This window comes from Podarcis cretensis (genome assembly GCF_951804945.1).
Source record: "Podarcis cretensis genome assembly, chromosome: 1".
Classification (NCBI taxonomy): domain Eukaryota; kingdom Metazoa; phylum Chordata; class Lepidosauria; order Squamata; family Lacertidae; genus Podarcis; species Podarcis cretensis.
In genome coordinates, this window is record NC_137170.1 from 42875865 (window position 1) to 42893163 (window position 17299).

Consider the following 17299-nt stretch of genomic DNA (forward strand, 5'->3'; position numbering starts at 1 on the left):
CCAATATACCATGGGTAGGCAAACTAAGGCCCAGGGGCCAGATCCATCCCAATCACCTTCTAAATCCAGTCCATGGATGGTTCAGGAATCAGCGTGTTTTTACATGAGTAGAATGTGTCCTTTTATTTAAAATGCATCTCTGGGTTATTTGTGGGGCATAGGAATTCGTTCATTTCCCCCCAAAAAATGTAGTCCGGCTCCCCACAAGGTCTGAGAGATTGTGGACTGGCCCCCTGCTGAAAAAGTTTGCTGACCCCTGCAATATACCTTAGAATTTTTCTCTCATTTCAATACTTTACTTTCTTAGGGGAGTCTCCCTAGCTCCCTGCAATTCCAAACAATTAGTGGGAGTGCTGTAGATCAGTAATGCTTTGCATACAGAAGTTCCCATGTTCAATCCCTCGCATTGCCAAGTAAGTCTGGGAAATGCCTGTCTGAAAAACAGAGCCCCTACCAATCAGGATAGTAACAGTGGTAATAATTACAACTTAGAGATCCTTTGCAGCTGAAGACCATTGGAAGATCTGCCATACAGAGAGCAAGGCAGGATTTCCTTCCCCAAAACTGTTTGAGATTTTAAATACTGACATATATTAGGGGTGGTCCAAGCTAGCAATATCTATAACAGAGGTGGGAAAGCTCAGGCCTGGAGGTCAAATGTGGCCCCCAAGCCATCCCTGTCTGGCCCTTTGAACCCTCTCCAGACCACACCCCTCAATGGATCTGCTTTGAACTCTCTTGTTTCCAGACTGGAATTTGTCTTTGATAATGCTTGCCTGGAGGAGAGTACATAAGTGTATGTAGGAACCAGCCTACTGCACAGTGGTCAAATGTACAGTTGTTGCTCTGCTCACTTTCATGTCTGGTCCAGCCCACAACTGATATGCGGCCCTTGGAAGCTTGCCCAGAAGAGAGTTGGACTGAAGCAGGTTCCTGGCCCCTGAACTATAATGACCCTGGATGACCACTGGCAATGAAGGCATAAAATTTGCAGGAGCTGATTGGTGTCGGATCATAGGTGACAGAGGATATTCAAAACAAAATAAATAAAATAAAATAAAATAATAAAAAAAATTCCTTCCAGTAGCACCTTAGAGACCAACTAAGTTAGTTATTGGTATGAGCTTTTGTGTGCATGCACACTTCTTCAGACGAAAGCTTATACTAATAACTAACTTAGTTGGTCTCTAAGGTGCTACTGGAAGGATTTTTATTTATTTTTTTAATTTTATGTATTTTATTTTGTTTCAACTACGGCAGACCAACACGGCTACCTACCTGTAAGAGACTATTCAGAGAGACTGGCACAGTCCCAAGAGGTTTAGAGGGTATAGGCTCACAGGGGAAATTTAAGACAGAGTTTGAGGAGAAGTTTCATTCAACAGCAGGAGTTTGACATTATCATACCTACAACCATCTATATCTGACATTGGTTGGAAGGTAAACGGTGTTTCTGTGAGCTCTGGTTTCTGTCATGGTTTTCCATTGCTCCATAGGCATAGTCCTGCTGGCCACATGACCCGGAAAGCTGTCTGTGGACAAACGCCGGCTCTCTCAGCCTGAAAGCTAGATGAACGCCACACCGCATAGTCGCCTTTGACTGTCCTTAACCGTCCAGAGGTCCTTTACCTTTTTTTATATCCGACAGTATCTGATAGTAGACATTTAGTAGCGGTCAGATTTGAAAGTATCTGCTTTACAGTGGATTTGAAGATATCCAAACAATGATCAATATTTGACATGAGACATGCAGAAGCAGCCAGTACTGTAGTTTACTATATCTCTTTATCAAAATTTTCTCAATTTATTTTCCCTTAACCAAGCGGTTGTTATTCTGCAGGGAACACCAAGTTATCATGTGGGAAAATTAAGGCCGTTGTAATGGTTCTAGGGGTTGCTCATGCGTAAGCCGGTGCCAACACCTGGCTGGGTTGCCTGCGTGAACCTTTTCTGTCCGGACAGCCACTCACCCGTGGCTGTCTCAATCGCTGGCAGAATCCGTCAATGGGCGTTTCTTAAACTTCTTCCAGCAAAGAAGCTCTTTGACGCCTAGTCTCCTCCTACTCTCCCTGCGCGGAAGCCTTCTGCGCAAGGAGGGCGTAGGCAGCGGAGGACCCTTACTCTCCCCACTGGTCCCCGGCAAGGAGTCATGGGACCGCCTCGCCAATTCCCCCATCTGCCCCCCTTCTCCACTGGTGCTACGCTGATTCTCTTCCCCAGAAGATGGGCTGCCTCTCCCCATCCCGGGACGCTCTCTGGAATCCCTCTGGAGCTTGCTCTCTCCCTCCGGCACTGATGGCAGTTCCCTGACAGCCGTCCTCTGGCATTTTTGTATGCCTCTTCAAAAATGAGGGAGAGGTTGTTACTAGGGAATCAAGAGTACAAAAACATAGACACAGGGACTGTCACATGAAAGCAGGAACAGCTCAATAGAAGTGGCTCTACTTGTGAGTGTGACTGCTTGGTTCATCCCCAAGGGAAGCTGAATTGTCTGCCTGAGGAAAACGATAAATGCCAGAACTAAATTAAGAACATTAGGAGACTGAAGAAACAATATTTAACCATTCCTGTGTAGAACTCAGCAAAAAGAAGCCAAACTTCCCCAAAGGCTGGTTGAAAGCACATTCCTGGTGATAATTTGATTTGGATTCATTTCTTTTTTTTAAAGTACAGTTACTTTTAATAATCGCAGGTTGAACAGTCGTGCGTCTTTAAAAATGGGAACAAACTAGATTATAGAGAATAAGTGATTTGCCACAGTACCAATGACTTATTTCTAGGCTGTGTATCAGAATGATATTCAAATGGAGAAATAATAAAATAAATTTTAAATTTTCCTCTACTGGAATCACATACAAACTTGTGTCCTGTGATGCTTCTAGATTTCATTTCTGATGCACCAGCAGGATTTCTGCAATCCTTCAGACACCTCTTGAGGGACTCTGTCAATCATCAAGCACTTGAATGACACTACTGTGCAAGGATTTGCTTCAGTGCCAGATTTTGGTACCTGTCTTGAGGATGCTCAAAGCAACTGAGCAAATTCTTAAGAAAAGCTATTGAAGCAGCTGTCAAACTGTGGCATTGCTCCCTGCCAGAATTTGCAACCTGAGCAGGATAAAGAGAGGCAAAAGGGGGAAACAGAGGCACAGTTTTGTCCAGTTTAAGCAAGCAGCTTCCAACCTCATCTTAAAATGACTTGTAATGGGCAGATTTCAGACAACTGGAAAACCCAGACAGTCTGCTCGAAAACAGGAAGGTAATGAGAGGAGAATATTAGATTCAGGAATTACAAATATCTGATGCCCCAGAGAGAAACGGCCAGGTTATTCTATCTGTTCAGATGAAAATGATACAAAATCTGGGATTGAAAACAAAATTCTTCATTCAGATTCTGAAAATATGACTGTCCTTACTGGAAGGCGCCACATTTGGAGTAATGTGAAATTGATGTGAAAGGCTGCAAAGTTTGACAGGATGTCTGCCCTCGGAACTCCTAGCCCAGATGATAAATTGCAAATCTAGGAGGCAGGCTCTGTTTGTCATAGAGTGTTCACACATGAAGGGGGCACATGAACACTAACAAGCAGTAAACCCCAGGTGAGAAGAAAGGAAGAGATTTCCCCAGGCCTCTCAACCTCAGAATGTCTGTGTATTCCCTATATTTTGCAACCTCTGAGCAAAACATAGCAGAAGTGTGACCACAGATGCTGACAGAGATGACTGGCCCTTGTCAGGTCAGAATGTTAAATTAAGGCTCTGGCTGCATTCACCAAGCATTTTATTCTGTCTTCCCAGCATTCCCATACCTGTTAATTTTCACATTTTATGTGATCTTTCACACATCATGTAAAATCCACTTCTGGAAATCTTGCAGAATACATCAATTTCTGAATACCACCTGCCTATCCCAGATTCCATGGTATCTTTTAGGTCCAAGTTTGAGTTTAAAATTAATATTTAACATTGAAAAGATGACTTTCAGGATGAACTAGCCTGAAGTATATTTGTGGATAGAAAATACATTCACAATTTTCAATCATAGATGTTCAAAGAAATGTTCTATGTAGAAGGGCTCTGTTTATTTTATTCTAAACGTTACACTGTCCAGCAGTAACTCTGGTCATAATAACAATGCAAAATGTGGTGTGAGTTAAATGCTGACAATACTTTCAGAACATACATTATTTTTCAGATTTGGAAGTGTCACTCAGACTTCTTGTTTAGGGATGTTTAAGGAAAATCGTTAAACAAAGCAAGTGCCATTATGAACGACTTCCAGTGGATGTTGTTAATAATGGCACTAGGCCATTATATCTTCCGACTGTTGCAATAATAAAAGCAACACTTGATGAATAATTTTATACTTTCAACTGTTTTTTTTTAAATATAACATTAGCTGGCCTTAGCTACAAGCAAAGAAGTATTTATATCTGTAAGGCAGCCACACAGATGTCAAAAACTATGGATGTCTCTACTGCTAAAGTTCATAGGAATTTTGTCTCTGATATAGGCAGGAAAGGGAGACCCAAAGCACACATAAATATATTTGACAGTTTAAATTTATTATAGTAGCTATGTGGTACCTATTACATCAGTAAATTCTTATGAAAGGAAATGTTTATTTCAGAATGCCTGAATGATATTAATGTGTTTGCTCTGCCAGATCAAAATGAAGTGTCAAGAAATCCTCAAAGAAACATAAGCCATCAGAACAAACCATCAGGACCAATAAAATACTTCTGCTGAAATGAAAGTGTGTTAATGATTCTTTCCAAACTCTAAAGTGATGTTGTGCTGTTGTAATTGTAGGTGCAACTCCATAAGGAAGGGAGAGAAAGGCAGAGTCTTATTCACTGATCTGAATAACTGGGATGAAAACATGCTGGAAAAAGCATGAAGTCCAGTGCCGAGGGCCTTCTGATGGTTCCCTCGCTGTGAGAAGCCAAGTTACAGGGAACCAGGCAGAGGGCCTTCTCGGTAGTGGCACCCGCCTTGTGGAAGGCCCTCCCACCAGATGTCAAAGAGAAAAACAACTACCAGACTTTTAGAAGACATCTGAAGGCAGCCCTGTTTAGGGAAGCTTTTAATGTTTAATAGGTTATTGTATTTTGGTGTTCTGTTGGAAGCCGCCCAGAATGGCTGGGGAAACCCAGCCAGATGGGCGGGATATAAATAATAAATTATTATTATTATTATTATTATTATTATTATTATTATTATTCCCTGATATTTTGGTGCTCAAGTTTCTTGGTATTCAGGCTTCTGAAAATGTACCGAATATGAGATTCAGATCCTTAGGTCCATCACCTGGAGTGCTGGAGCAACTTAACATTTGTCTAAAGTGCCATTGCAGATTATCTGCATAACAGGTAATTATTTGGGCTTCCAGTCGTTCAACTATTTCAAACTATCCTTCATTACATTCAATGCAAAAGGCTAAAGTCAACACAAAGGGATCGCGATCACGATTGCTGAGCTTCAGTATTCTTCGTGGGACGTCCTGTTCCCTTGTCTTCAAGTTGTTTTGACATTCAAATAAGATCATCCCTTTAAAAAAAGGAAGGTGATCAACGCCAAAGAATGCTAAAGCAATTTGTGTGTGGTAAATATTCATTAAAGAGTTTTCATTTTCAAATAATAGCTTTACCATCTTAACCTCATAGTTGAGCAAGGGACACTGCCCTTTCTTGAATTTTCAGTTAGAAATATTTGCTTGAAGGTTACAGAACATTTTCTTTACACAGACATGTAATACAAAGGTTGTGAATGCTGAAGCTTCAAAATAGAAAGCAAGCAAGCCATCTGGCACTCCTCCCATGTTTTGAGGCAAAGACAAGATTGCCAGCATTTAGCTGTGGCAACCATAGCCGCATTTAGGCATTTCTTAGGAAATCCAAGGGATATGTTTTCTGCCAAAGAAGGATCATGTGCTATAATAATTGTTAATCATTAGGTATTTGGCTACAGCCCACTTGGGCAATTTTCTTTTTAATAAATTCTAGTAGCTGATTTGAATATGTGCCTCATATTTCAGTCACTGACTCACCATCAACAAAATGCCATTCAAGTTCATACCGGAGAGAACGCTGATAACTATAGACAAGGTAGGCTTCACATTTGGGAGAATGTAAGTAAGTCTGAATCACTGTTCCGTCCAACAGCCAACTGAGTGACAATCAGTTTGGAAGTGAAATGGGACCACACAAAAACAAAACAGTAGTTTCTTCATTTTACTTAGGGGACTTGCTAAGTAAGGAGAAGCATATGTCTGTAAATCAATAGGTGAAAAAAATAACTCCAAAATGGCTTGACACAAACCTGAATTTCTAGGAGGTAATGGACCATTCTCCAGTGATACCCTGCAATGTGTTTTTGCATGTTGTGCTTTTAACTGTACAACCAAGGAAAATTTCAGCTTGTGCAGAATGTGGCCAACCATTTTCTGATGGGACCAAAGCCCCTGGTTGCTTCTTACAAGTCTCCTCCTCACCCACCTACCTTTTGCCCGGGTAGACAAATATATTTTGAAATCTGTTTCTGGATGCAGATTGCCTCTACTGAGTTGTGGCTTAAATTGGAGAAAGATTTGGAAAATCTTGCCGCAGCCACTGAAAGTAGATGTACCATCAACCGCACTTTCTACACAACCCTGTATGTTGCTAAATTCAGCCTTAAGTGAGACATTAAACTTGTTGGCAAATGAAACTGCATCCGAATGGGCTCTCTGAAACACAATGCATCAGTAACAAGGTTTTGTTGAGCAATGAAGAGAGACTTAATTTAATGTTATAAAATTAAGGCGGGAGTTCAGTACAGATTCCCCATTGACTCTGGTATTGTTTGCTTGGCTTTTCCTACAGCATCTTTCTTGGGTCATGAACAATCTACAGCTATCTACTCTGCAAGCACTTTTCTGAAAGGGCACCCTCGCACTGTGACCGCAATGATGTGATAGTTTGGTCAGTTAGGCAGTACTTCATTGCAACACTTACAGTCAAAAACAACGCTAACCACATGATTTCACATAATGTGTGGCAGACATTACCTTTGTGAAAGTAACGTAGACGGGGTGGTCTTCTGTTTCTTTCAGCTCTATAAATCTATGTCATTCTCCCTCCTGACCAGTTCAGTAACTATTTTGCAGCATGAGTGCTCGAAGCATCTAGCACAAGTTTGTATCAAGTGCCTAATGGTGCATTATTCTGCTTGTTTTCCTCATTTTCCTTCCTACTTAGTGTTCTGTGGTTTATGAATGACTTTACAACAGCTCTTTGATGTTTTTTTTCCAAATTCATGAGGTTATTTTTGTCAATGTTAGTCTTGTTTCTGTGGCTGCTGCTATCATATGCCAGGTGCAGTAAAAACACTGGAAGGTTATTTGCACAAATACCAGTGCAAGGAAGAGGTCTTTCATGACAATGGGGTTGTGCCAAGAATGGAGAAGAAATTTATTTCAGTTCACATTTAAAGGTGAACCTTCCTAATTCATACTTTCTGAAATGATATGTGAACTAAAACATAGTGATTCTTCGTGGTTTGCACTTTTTTCAAATTTTTCAATGCAGTTCTTCAGGCAACTAACTAATGTATACAGAATTGTATTTACTAAGGCAACATGAATGTGTGAGTTAGAGAACAACATGCAAAATATGGAAACTTGGTTTGGAAACATGTATATTAGGCAAAATTGGATAGAAAAATGTGTATAGTAGAAGAAATTCATACTAAATGCTGATTGATTTTCATGAGGGCTTTTTTTCTAAATGCAAAATGATGTGGAAATGTAGATAACTGAACTTAAGACAGGAAAAATGAGAACCAGTAAGAGGTTGAAACTGAGAGATTCATCCATCCCTAACTGTGCCCATTGTTATTTAGCATGCAGAAAAGAAATAGTCACCCCAAACAACTGCCAATTCTCTTCCCCATGCAAAACATGGATAAATGCCTCATTTGCCTTCTTTTTGAAGGCCTATGCAGTTCTATTGCTATCAAAGAAAGGACAAAATGCATGTGGTTTTGTAGAATTTACTGTGGTGTTTTTCCTCAGTTGGAGATTTCACTTCAGTGTTAGCTCCTTCTCCTGTTTCTACCCAAGTTTAGCAACTTAACACCGTCATTGGCAGTTCATTAACAAAGCTGTTAATTAACAGAGCTGTGGGAAATTTCACAATGTTTTAAAAAGAAAAATACCATGTGTGGAATTCCTACATAACATTGCAATCTCAATTTCCATAACATAAAAATTACTCCCCCCCACCTCACTTTTTGTTGCAGAAACACTTTCCAGTTCTTTTTTCCATACTGACCCAACTGGATCAAATAAGACAGTTATCTCTCTTTGTGTTAAGCAGAGCTAGCTGCAATCTGATGAGGCGAATGAACAAGCTCCATATGCCCACAACTGTGTAGGAACAACTGGTGCCACTTTACTGATGCTCTGTGTCAATCATGGCAGAAAGGACAGTATTGGAGTTTGCTGAGAGGCAATCCAGATTGCTAATCCTTGAACTACTAGCTAAATCCTGCCTCCATGGCTGAAATCTATAGGCCCACCTAAGCAATTCTAAGTCTAGGAAAGTAAATGCGGGAGTAGAAGATGATTCAAAGTCTTTATGCAAATAAAGGCTGCCAGAGGGACATAGTTTATCAGCCAATGCCATCTATAAATTGATCTGCATCCTCAAATAATTAGAATATAAAAGGCTGAACCTTTGATGTTTCGCCTTTCTCTGAAAATAGGCTGAAATATTTACCAGACCAAACTTCCTTAGTGATTTATAATAGTAGATGCTCAGATAGTTCCCAAGCATAGTCACTGGTTTGGACTCTGGGGAATTTTTGTTGATATGATTTTATGATGTTGAACCAGTTGAATCACTCATTTCTAAATAGAAAAACCAAGTCCATAAACTTTAGATCCCCAGAAATAAGCATAAGGTTTTCCTGGGAATTTACTATGTGTAATAAGTTTATACTTGTCATTCATTTATTACATTCTGTATAAGTAAATTGTTGCCTTAGTCTGCCCTTTTCAGTGGGTTAATCTGTTCTTGTATAATTTGATTATTTGCTCAAAATAGCCAGGGAAAGAGCTTAAAGACTAGAATCTCTATTTCATAAAACTTAATTATCCAAAATTCTTTCCTGGGAACAATGTGTCTTATCCACATATACCCCTTTTACAGAATGACCACTGCTGAAAGTTACTGAAATTGAAAGGCAAATGAGATGGTACATTAATTTTAATGTCTGCTACTTTCAACAGTGAGGATAAAGACTTTTTTTTTACTGTTCAGTGTTTTCAGTGTTCATAGTCTTGCCTGTATCTGCCTGCTAGATTTCTACTTGCATGTTAGTCATATAGGCTTCATTCACATGGCCATTTATTTTGTTTCCCCCAACATAGGTAAAGGGTAAAGGGACCCCTGACCATTAGGTCCAGTCGTAGCCGACTCTGGGGTTGCGGCGCTCATCTCGCTTTAATGGCCGAGGGAGGCAGCGTATAGCTTCCTGGTCATGTGGTCAGCATGACTAAGCCACTTCTGGCAAACCAGAGCAGCACACGGAAACGCCGTTTACCTTCCCGCCAGAGCGGTACCTATTGTCTACTTGCACTTTGACGTGATTTCGAACTGCTAGGTTGGCAGGAGCAGGGACAGAGCAACGGGAGCTCACCCCGTCATGGGGATTCGAACCGCCGACCTTCTGATCGGCAAGTCCTAGGCTCTGTGGTTTAACCCACAGTGCCACCAACATACCCCTCTGTTAATTTCCACATTACATGTAAGCATTCACACAATGTAAAAGCCACTTCCAAAAATCTAGTGGGATCTAGTGGATGTTTAGTGCACATTTCTGTGTTAATTGCTTCCATTAAAAAAAAATCCATTTGGAACCCCATTAACCCCCAAAATTGTGAGAGTAAAGTGACAGAATTTGGGGTAGTACTTTGGCAAACAGTTCTTTCCTCCCATTTTCATGAGTGAACCACGGGGAAATGAAAGCACCCATGTGAGGGAAAATGTGGGGAGTAGTGATGTTCTCCAATTATGTTTATTGTTGTGTCACACCGTGGCCACTGATGTCAGTAAAATTTAGTGCTAAGTGACTGGTTGTTGTTCTTTAATCGTTTAGTCATGTCGAATTCTTTGTGACCCCATGAACCAGAGCATGCCAGGCACTTCTGTCTTCCACTGCCTCCCGCAGTTTGGTCAAACTCATGCTGGTAGCTTCGAGAACACTGTCCAACCATCTCATCCTCTGTCGTCCCCTTCTCCTTGTGCCCTCCATCTTTCCCAGCATCAATCTTTCCCAACATCAAGGTCTTTTCCAGAGAGTCTTCTCTTCTCATGAGGTGGCCACAGTATTGGAGTCTCAGCTTCAGGATCTGTCCTTCCAGTGAGCACTCAGGGCTGATTTCCTTCAGAATGGATAGGTTTGATCTTCTTGCAGTCCATGGGACTCTCAAGAGTCTCCTCCAGCACCATACTTCAAAAGCACCAATTCTTCAGCAATCAGCCTTCTTTATGGTCCAGCTCTCACTTCCATGCATCACTAGTGGGAAAACTATAGCGTTAACTATACGGACCTTTGTCGGCAAGGCGATGTCTCTGCTTTTTAAGATGCTGTCTAGGTTTGTCATTGCTTTTCTCCCAAGTAGCAGAAGTGATGGTATATTGGTAAGCCACACCTCCATAATGCAACATGCACCGCAGCATGAAATGAGTGTTAGAAACCAGGATAGAAGCACTAACATTATAATAAAGAAAACTAATGCAATATTCCCTGTGTCTGAATGCACCCATATTTGGCATCTTTTAAATGATAAATGTCTGTGCAATACTCTCTGGAATTCCCTGCCTATTCATACTAGTCAAGTGTCTTTGCTGTGCCGTTTTTAATGTCCCATCCATAGGCTAATTCAGCCTTTTCTGTTAAATCTCCAGCTTAGACAAAACATCCAAAGGCAATTTATTTTACTACCTAAATAGCCTTAAAATGGGAAAGGTCTTTCCGACCATTTAATTGGAACCCGCTTCCTGTAATGTAATCCCATTGATCTTTGCCGTAACCTTAGTCAAGTGTTCGGAAGAGAGCCCTGAAGAGGATAAATAGCTGAGACGCTATGACATTCAGAATTAAGTAGCAGGAAGGTGGATTATAGGCAGATATGGGATTATGCACGTGTAAGGAAAATAATTATGACTGGACATCTCCTTTGCCAAATGTCTTTCGTCAGCTACTCATCTTGCATTAGAGCGAGGATATGAGCAAATCCAGATCAGAGATCATGAGCATATTATAGCAGAGTCTTCCAAATGAGGTTAACTTGGAGGTTTGGCCATAGAAGAATGAGGGCTGCCATGCAGAAGCAGAAAGACTTATTATAATTTACTCTTTATCCCATAGAGAGTTTCTTGAAACACTCTGCTACCACATAGGCCAAATTATGCGTCAACGATCTGGCTGATTCTCACTGATATTGTGGCAGGCTGACATAATGTTTTCTGTGATATTGAAGTCGATGATTGAATCCTATGAGAATGGAACCCGCAAACTGTTGAGAAATAGAGAAGGATTAAAAAAAAAAAAGACATAGGCAAATTACAGCCCCTATTATTTACAAAATCCAAAAGGTCATCATGGAGGAGAAACTGTAAATGTCTTGATGCATTTTGGATCAGGAGGCTTCGGGAAAAACACACAGTTGGGCCATCTAAATGAAGTGTGATGTCTGGTTGCTGTTAAATCTATGGTTATCATCCATGAAAGCCACAAAGAAGTCTGGCAAAATCCAGCTGCTTCTTACTAAGATAATCTGACCAAAAAAAAAGGTGCTTTAAAAATGCCAGCATCCTTCTTCTCTCAAGCTGTTTGGCATCAAAGACATGGGGGGTAAGTCGGTCGCAAGCTCATTTTCAGAGCGTGAGGTGAATTAAGCAGAACAGCTGGATTTGCTTCTGAGATACAAAGGCGGGGCTCATCTCTAGAAATGCACGTAACTTTACAAATGGACAGTTTGTAAAGGGTGCTGTCATGGGCAGAAGTCCCTCCCATACCATTATTGTGAAGAATATCGTCTAAGTGAATGCAACTGACAGAACAACACACATCACACACAGTCCACTCTTGGCCAGAGTCCCAACATACAAACTTCAAGGAGATGTGTGGTACAGTGGTACCTTGAGTTACAAACACCTCAGGTTACAAACGCTTCTGGTTACAAACTCCGCTAACTCAGAAGAGTTACCTCAAGTTGAGAACTTTGCCCTGGGGTGAGAACGGAAATCGTGTGCCGGCGGCACAGTGGGAGCAAGTGGCCCCATTAGCGAAAGCAGGCCTCTAGTTAAGAACAGTTTCAGGTTAAGAACAGACCACTGGAACGAATTAGGTTCCTAACTAGAGGTACCACTGTACAACTCCAGCTCTGCAAAATGGACAGATTTAAGGTAGCAAAGTAGGGAGGTCTGCGACAGATCCACACTTTTTGGCCTAAACATTCAGGGTTTGTAAAATACCTTTTTGCCCAAATGATGCACGACATGCACCAGCCCTTCTGTCTTACTCACAGGCAGATTAAGTGAGAGGGCTAATTGGTTTAGGCATTTAAGTTCCCCACCTTTCAGCACAAGTTCTCAGAGCAGCTTCCAATGTAGACATAGACAACACTAAGATAAAATGAACAACATTTCTAGGGAAAAAACAGCTTGACCAGCTAAAACCCACGTTGAAACAGAATTCTAAAAAGCTGAGGTGAAATTAAGGGACTTTTCCCTAGAGCTGAAAAACAACAGCAAACACGGTTTTATCATCGCCTGCCATTTATGCCTGCCAAGCTTCTGCCACTATTTTGCTTCTCAGTCATAAACCTACCCTGTTAACAGATTATATTTTATTACTATTATTAATTTTATGCTTGGATGAAACTGGGAGGAAATAGTTTATTAATGCAGCATACAGGACCGGTCCAAGACATTTGGGCACCTGGGGTGAACCATAAAATTGCACCCCGTACCCCACCAGGGAAGATGGGGTGAGCGAAGATCTACATCAGGAACCTTTTTCTGCCAAACCTTTTTCAGGTTCTTTGCCTAAAGAATAAAAAAGAGAGAATTAAATTGATATCATGTGAATTGTTCTCATGGCAAGAAAGCAATGGAAATAGTATTTGCAATATCTAATGGGCCCTAACTCAATTTTCTGGTCTTGGTTCATAGAATCCTTGTTTTCATTCTGCAATACATGTGATATGATAAGTCACTGGCTTTGTTCCCCAGTCCTAGGGCAATAAATTATACTGAAAGAATTTTTGTAAATTTAATTTATAGTAGGTTTGGCTTCACCCAAATATGGATTGTTATGTTTTGTTTTAGCAGTGAGCTTTAATATGTGATGTAATTTTTGAACAAGAGATATAGGTATAATGTTTGAATCCTTCATTTCCATTAGTCAAAATATGTCCAAATCAGTGTCCTAACATATTTAAGAAATAAACACAACAGCCACGGGCACAATTCACTCGTTGGTTCTCTTGCACAATGAAGTGAATGGGAACTAAGCAGACCCCATTTATTTCCAAAGGGCTCCTGAATTCTATGATTTTATGGAAAACCTTAATGGCAATGTAAAACAACGTGTTATGATTATAATTATATTTGCTCCAGCTCGAACAACTTCAGATGAATGAAACTACTGTATGCTTAAAACTAGCTACATTTCTCTTTTCATTCAAAAGTTTATAGTAGTTGTTGGAGGCTCAACTTATCATTAAGATAAATCAAGGTGCAATTGCATCTTCTTCGTCAATGGGAAACTAGGTAGGAGAGTTGGGGCAGCAGACTGGGAGAGTAACCCAGTGGCATTGAGGGCAGGCACAAATTGATCAATAATTATGTGGAATTTTTGGAGGATACAGACTATCTGGTTATCTAGTTCCATTTAAAGCTGGGTTCAGACGCAGTTTGGGAACTGAATATTTTGTTGGGAGCCGTCCAGAGTGACTGGGGGAATTTGTATCTGCTTCTGCTTCTTGGTGGCTGGCTGTGATCATTCAGAGTTTTGGGGCAAAGTCTCAACAGTATACTGATGATATGCAGCACAACTTCCCCATAACATCTGAGTCAGAACATGCAGCGCATGATCTAGACGATTGTCTGCGCACAGTGGTGGAGTTGATGAAGGCCAATAAACTATGCTTGAATCCTGGGAAGACGTCTGTGGGTTGGTGGTTCCTGTGTACAGGAGACTGGCCAGTTGTGTGTTCTGGATAGGGTTGCACTCTCTCTGGAAGAACAGGTTCAGAGTTTGGGGTGCTCCTAAATTCATCTTTTTCACTGGAGGCTCATGTAGCCTCAGGGCCTAGGAGTGCCTTTTACCAGCTACAGATGGTACGTCAACTAAGGCTGTTCTTGAACAGGGATAGTGATTCGTGCATTGGTAACCTCAAGACTTGATTATTGCAATGTGCTCTCTCTGGGCCTATCCTTGTGCCTAGTCTGGAGGCTCCAGCTGGTGCAAAATACTGCAGCTGGACCCCTTAGCCTGAAAAAGTTGGGAAACCCCTGTCTAAATTTAAGAGCAATTGTTTAAAAGCAATGGACCTAGATGCTTTGATACACTGTGCAAAATATATCACTCTTTTGAACTTTTATGACCATTCAAATTATCAAATTATGGAAAAGGGAAGGAAAACAAGTGTGTCTTTTCCAGTAAAGCACCACAAATTAGCCTTGTGATGTACCAGTTCTAGGAATGTTATTCTTCAATAGCAATGGACTGTTTTTTATGGTGCTTATTTTAATATATCCTGCTGAAAATACATTTCTAGCAAGAAAATGGATTGATTGAACTTCAGTACACTTTCCAGGCACTACATTTTTTTCACCTCAACTTTACCATTCAAAAACTATTCAGAAAAAAAATGCTGGAGTCATATATTCCTAATGAGACTTTGCTTTTCAGAAACTGGACAGTATTAACTTAGAGGCCAGATTTCCGCATTACATGAATTGACATTGGAAAAGACCTTTCTTAAGAGAGGAAGAGACTTTGTTGAGTCTAAATGTTTTGGACTTGCACTGCAAGGTTTGTATTTACATCAGGTACCTTGCTGTTCTTATACAAGAAATTGCAGCAGTAAGTGAAATTCTTCACCTGAGTTATGTAAAAGCTCACCACATTTCAAAACATTTTAAAAACAAATACAAACTTTATTTATTTATTTATTTATTTATTTATTTATTTATTGGGGGGGGGGGAGCTATTCAGTAAGCCAAACCCACACAGAGACTCCATTTCATAGATGCACTGGTTGTGTTTGTACTGAAACATAATTTAGTGCTACATGAACAAGTCTCAGGCTCATGTGTTAACTCTTCCCCTCTCTTCCTCTGACACAGTTGTGAGGAGACTGGAGGAAACGATGAGCAGTTAGTTGAAAATAGAAAAGAACGCTTCCAAATGAATTTTGACTCTGGCTTGCTTGAATAAACCATAGTTAGAGCCAACCACATCTGTGGTTCAGATGAAATGATAAACTGTGGTAAATTGAAATTAGAAGATCTTCATGGGCCCAGGCCAGAAGTCCACAGAAGCAGAGTTATCCAACAGCAACCCTGAGAAAATGGATCCACTCTATGCTATGTGGAACCACCGGCACCAAAGCCCACATCTCCTTCTCTGAGGAGCCTCCTTTCCTAATTTCAAAATATATACAACTTCAAGATATACCATAGTCTCAAGGAGCTAATAATTATTATGTGGCTCATTTGTGCATGTTTCCACCATTCACTGTTGTGTTGCCGTTAAATGAAGATACACTTTCTTCTCTTTAACGTGGAGCGAGATAATTGAGTTCCAATGCTCACCCTGGAATTTACTTCTTAAGCAAACAGATTCTGCAGGCAGAACCATAACAAGAAATGAAGCCATTATTTCAAAAAGAGTCAGAATGAAAAATTTCAGGTCAAAAATATATTTGACACTTCGGCCGGTTTACCTTAAAGCGAGGGTATTTCAATCACAAGCACATAGGGCAGGCTTCTTTTTAAGTAGAAAAACATGACCAGGCCATCATCCGAATTTTGAGCACAGTATGTCCACTATGAAGGAAATTCCAGCTCGCTGAGGCTGAGGCATTTGTTCCTGCATCGCTTGTGCTAAGTGATTTTCATGTGAAGAGAAGGTCCTGCTTGTGTGATGTTATTCATATTTGTCTAACTCCTGTGTTTTCTTTTCTGGGTACACTTTCCATTAGGAGGACAGACCACTAAATTTATCATTCATCTGTGGTCGCTGTCAAATCAGGACAGAGACGTGGCGCAAGCGGAAACGCCTAGAATGTTGCATAAATAAATACAAGGAACATTCTTTTTGGATGCTCTTCCAGTCATGGAAAGGGCATCGATCCAGAAGAAGCATCCATGAAAGGAAGCCCATGACTGCCCTCCCAAGAATCCTTCGAACTGTAGTTTCTTAAGGGTGCTGGGAAGTGTAGCTCTCTGTGGGGAAAATGTGTTGGACACGCTTTTAAAGGTACGGTATGAATCTGCCCCAAAGGTCCCATTCATTCTCTTTTTCCTTCTGATTCCTTCTACTTACCTCCCTCTTACTACTTACTCCTTTAATGGTGGGACCTCTCTCTTCCTTGATCTTCAGGACCTCTTTATAAATAAGAACTCCAAGGACAAGCTATTAGAAAAGGCATCTAGAATTATTCAGGTTCCCAAGCAATAAGGAAAGCATACAACGTTATCACTCATAATGACATCAATAAAGCCTCTCTTCAGCAGTCTGAAACATTTACAGTGGTACCTCAGGTTAAGTACTTAATTCGTTCTGGAGGTCTGTACTGAAACTGTTCTTAACCTGAAGCACCACTTTAGCTAATGGGGCCTCCTGCTGCTGCCACGCCGCCGGAGCACGAATTCTGTTCTCATCCTGAAGCAAAGTGCTTAACCTGAAACACTATTTCTGGGTTAACAGAGTCTGTAACCTGAAGCGTATGTAACCAGAGGTACCACTGTATCTTGTAATAAAAGCATCTAGTATTCCCCCTCCCCAAGTTGCATCAATCACTGAGCCTAGTCTATTTAATTCAGGCGAAGGCAATATAGCACCTTCCTGCTGGTGTTAGACTCCAAATCCCATCAGCTTCAGCCAGCATGAACAATCATCAGGGATGAACGGGAGAAAATATTAGTTCATCTAAGCCTGGGGCAGCCAATGGTGTGTCCTATACCTGTTGTTGGACTACACAGCCCCTTATCTCTGACATCCCATTATCCCTGGCCTC

The 17299-nt window shown here is 40.8% G+C and overlaps 1 long non-coding RNA gene across 1 annotated transcript in view; it reads left to right on the forward strand.

The window, feature by feature from the left end:
* LOC307211420 overlaps positions 1 to 16320 on the forward strand; it is a 33843-nt gene extending 17523 nt beyond the window's left edge. Inside the window, exons 2-3 of the long non-coding RNA XR_013836440.1 lie at positions 6038 to 6107; positions 16262 to 16320. This is a non-coding gene — a long non-coding RNA (uncharacterized lncRNA). The remainder of the gene's footprint in view (positions 1 to 6037; positions 6108 to 16261) is intronic.
* The last annotated feature ends 979 nt before the right edge of the window (positions 16321 to 17299 follow it).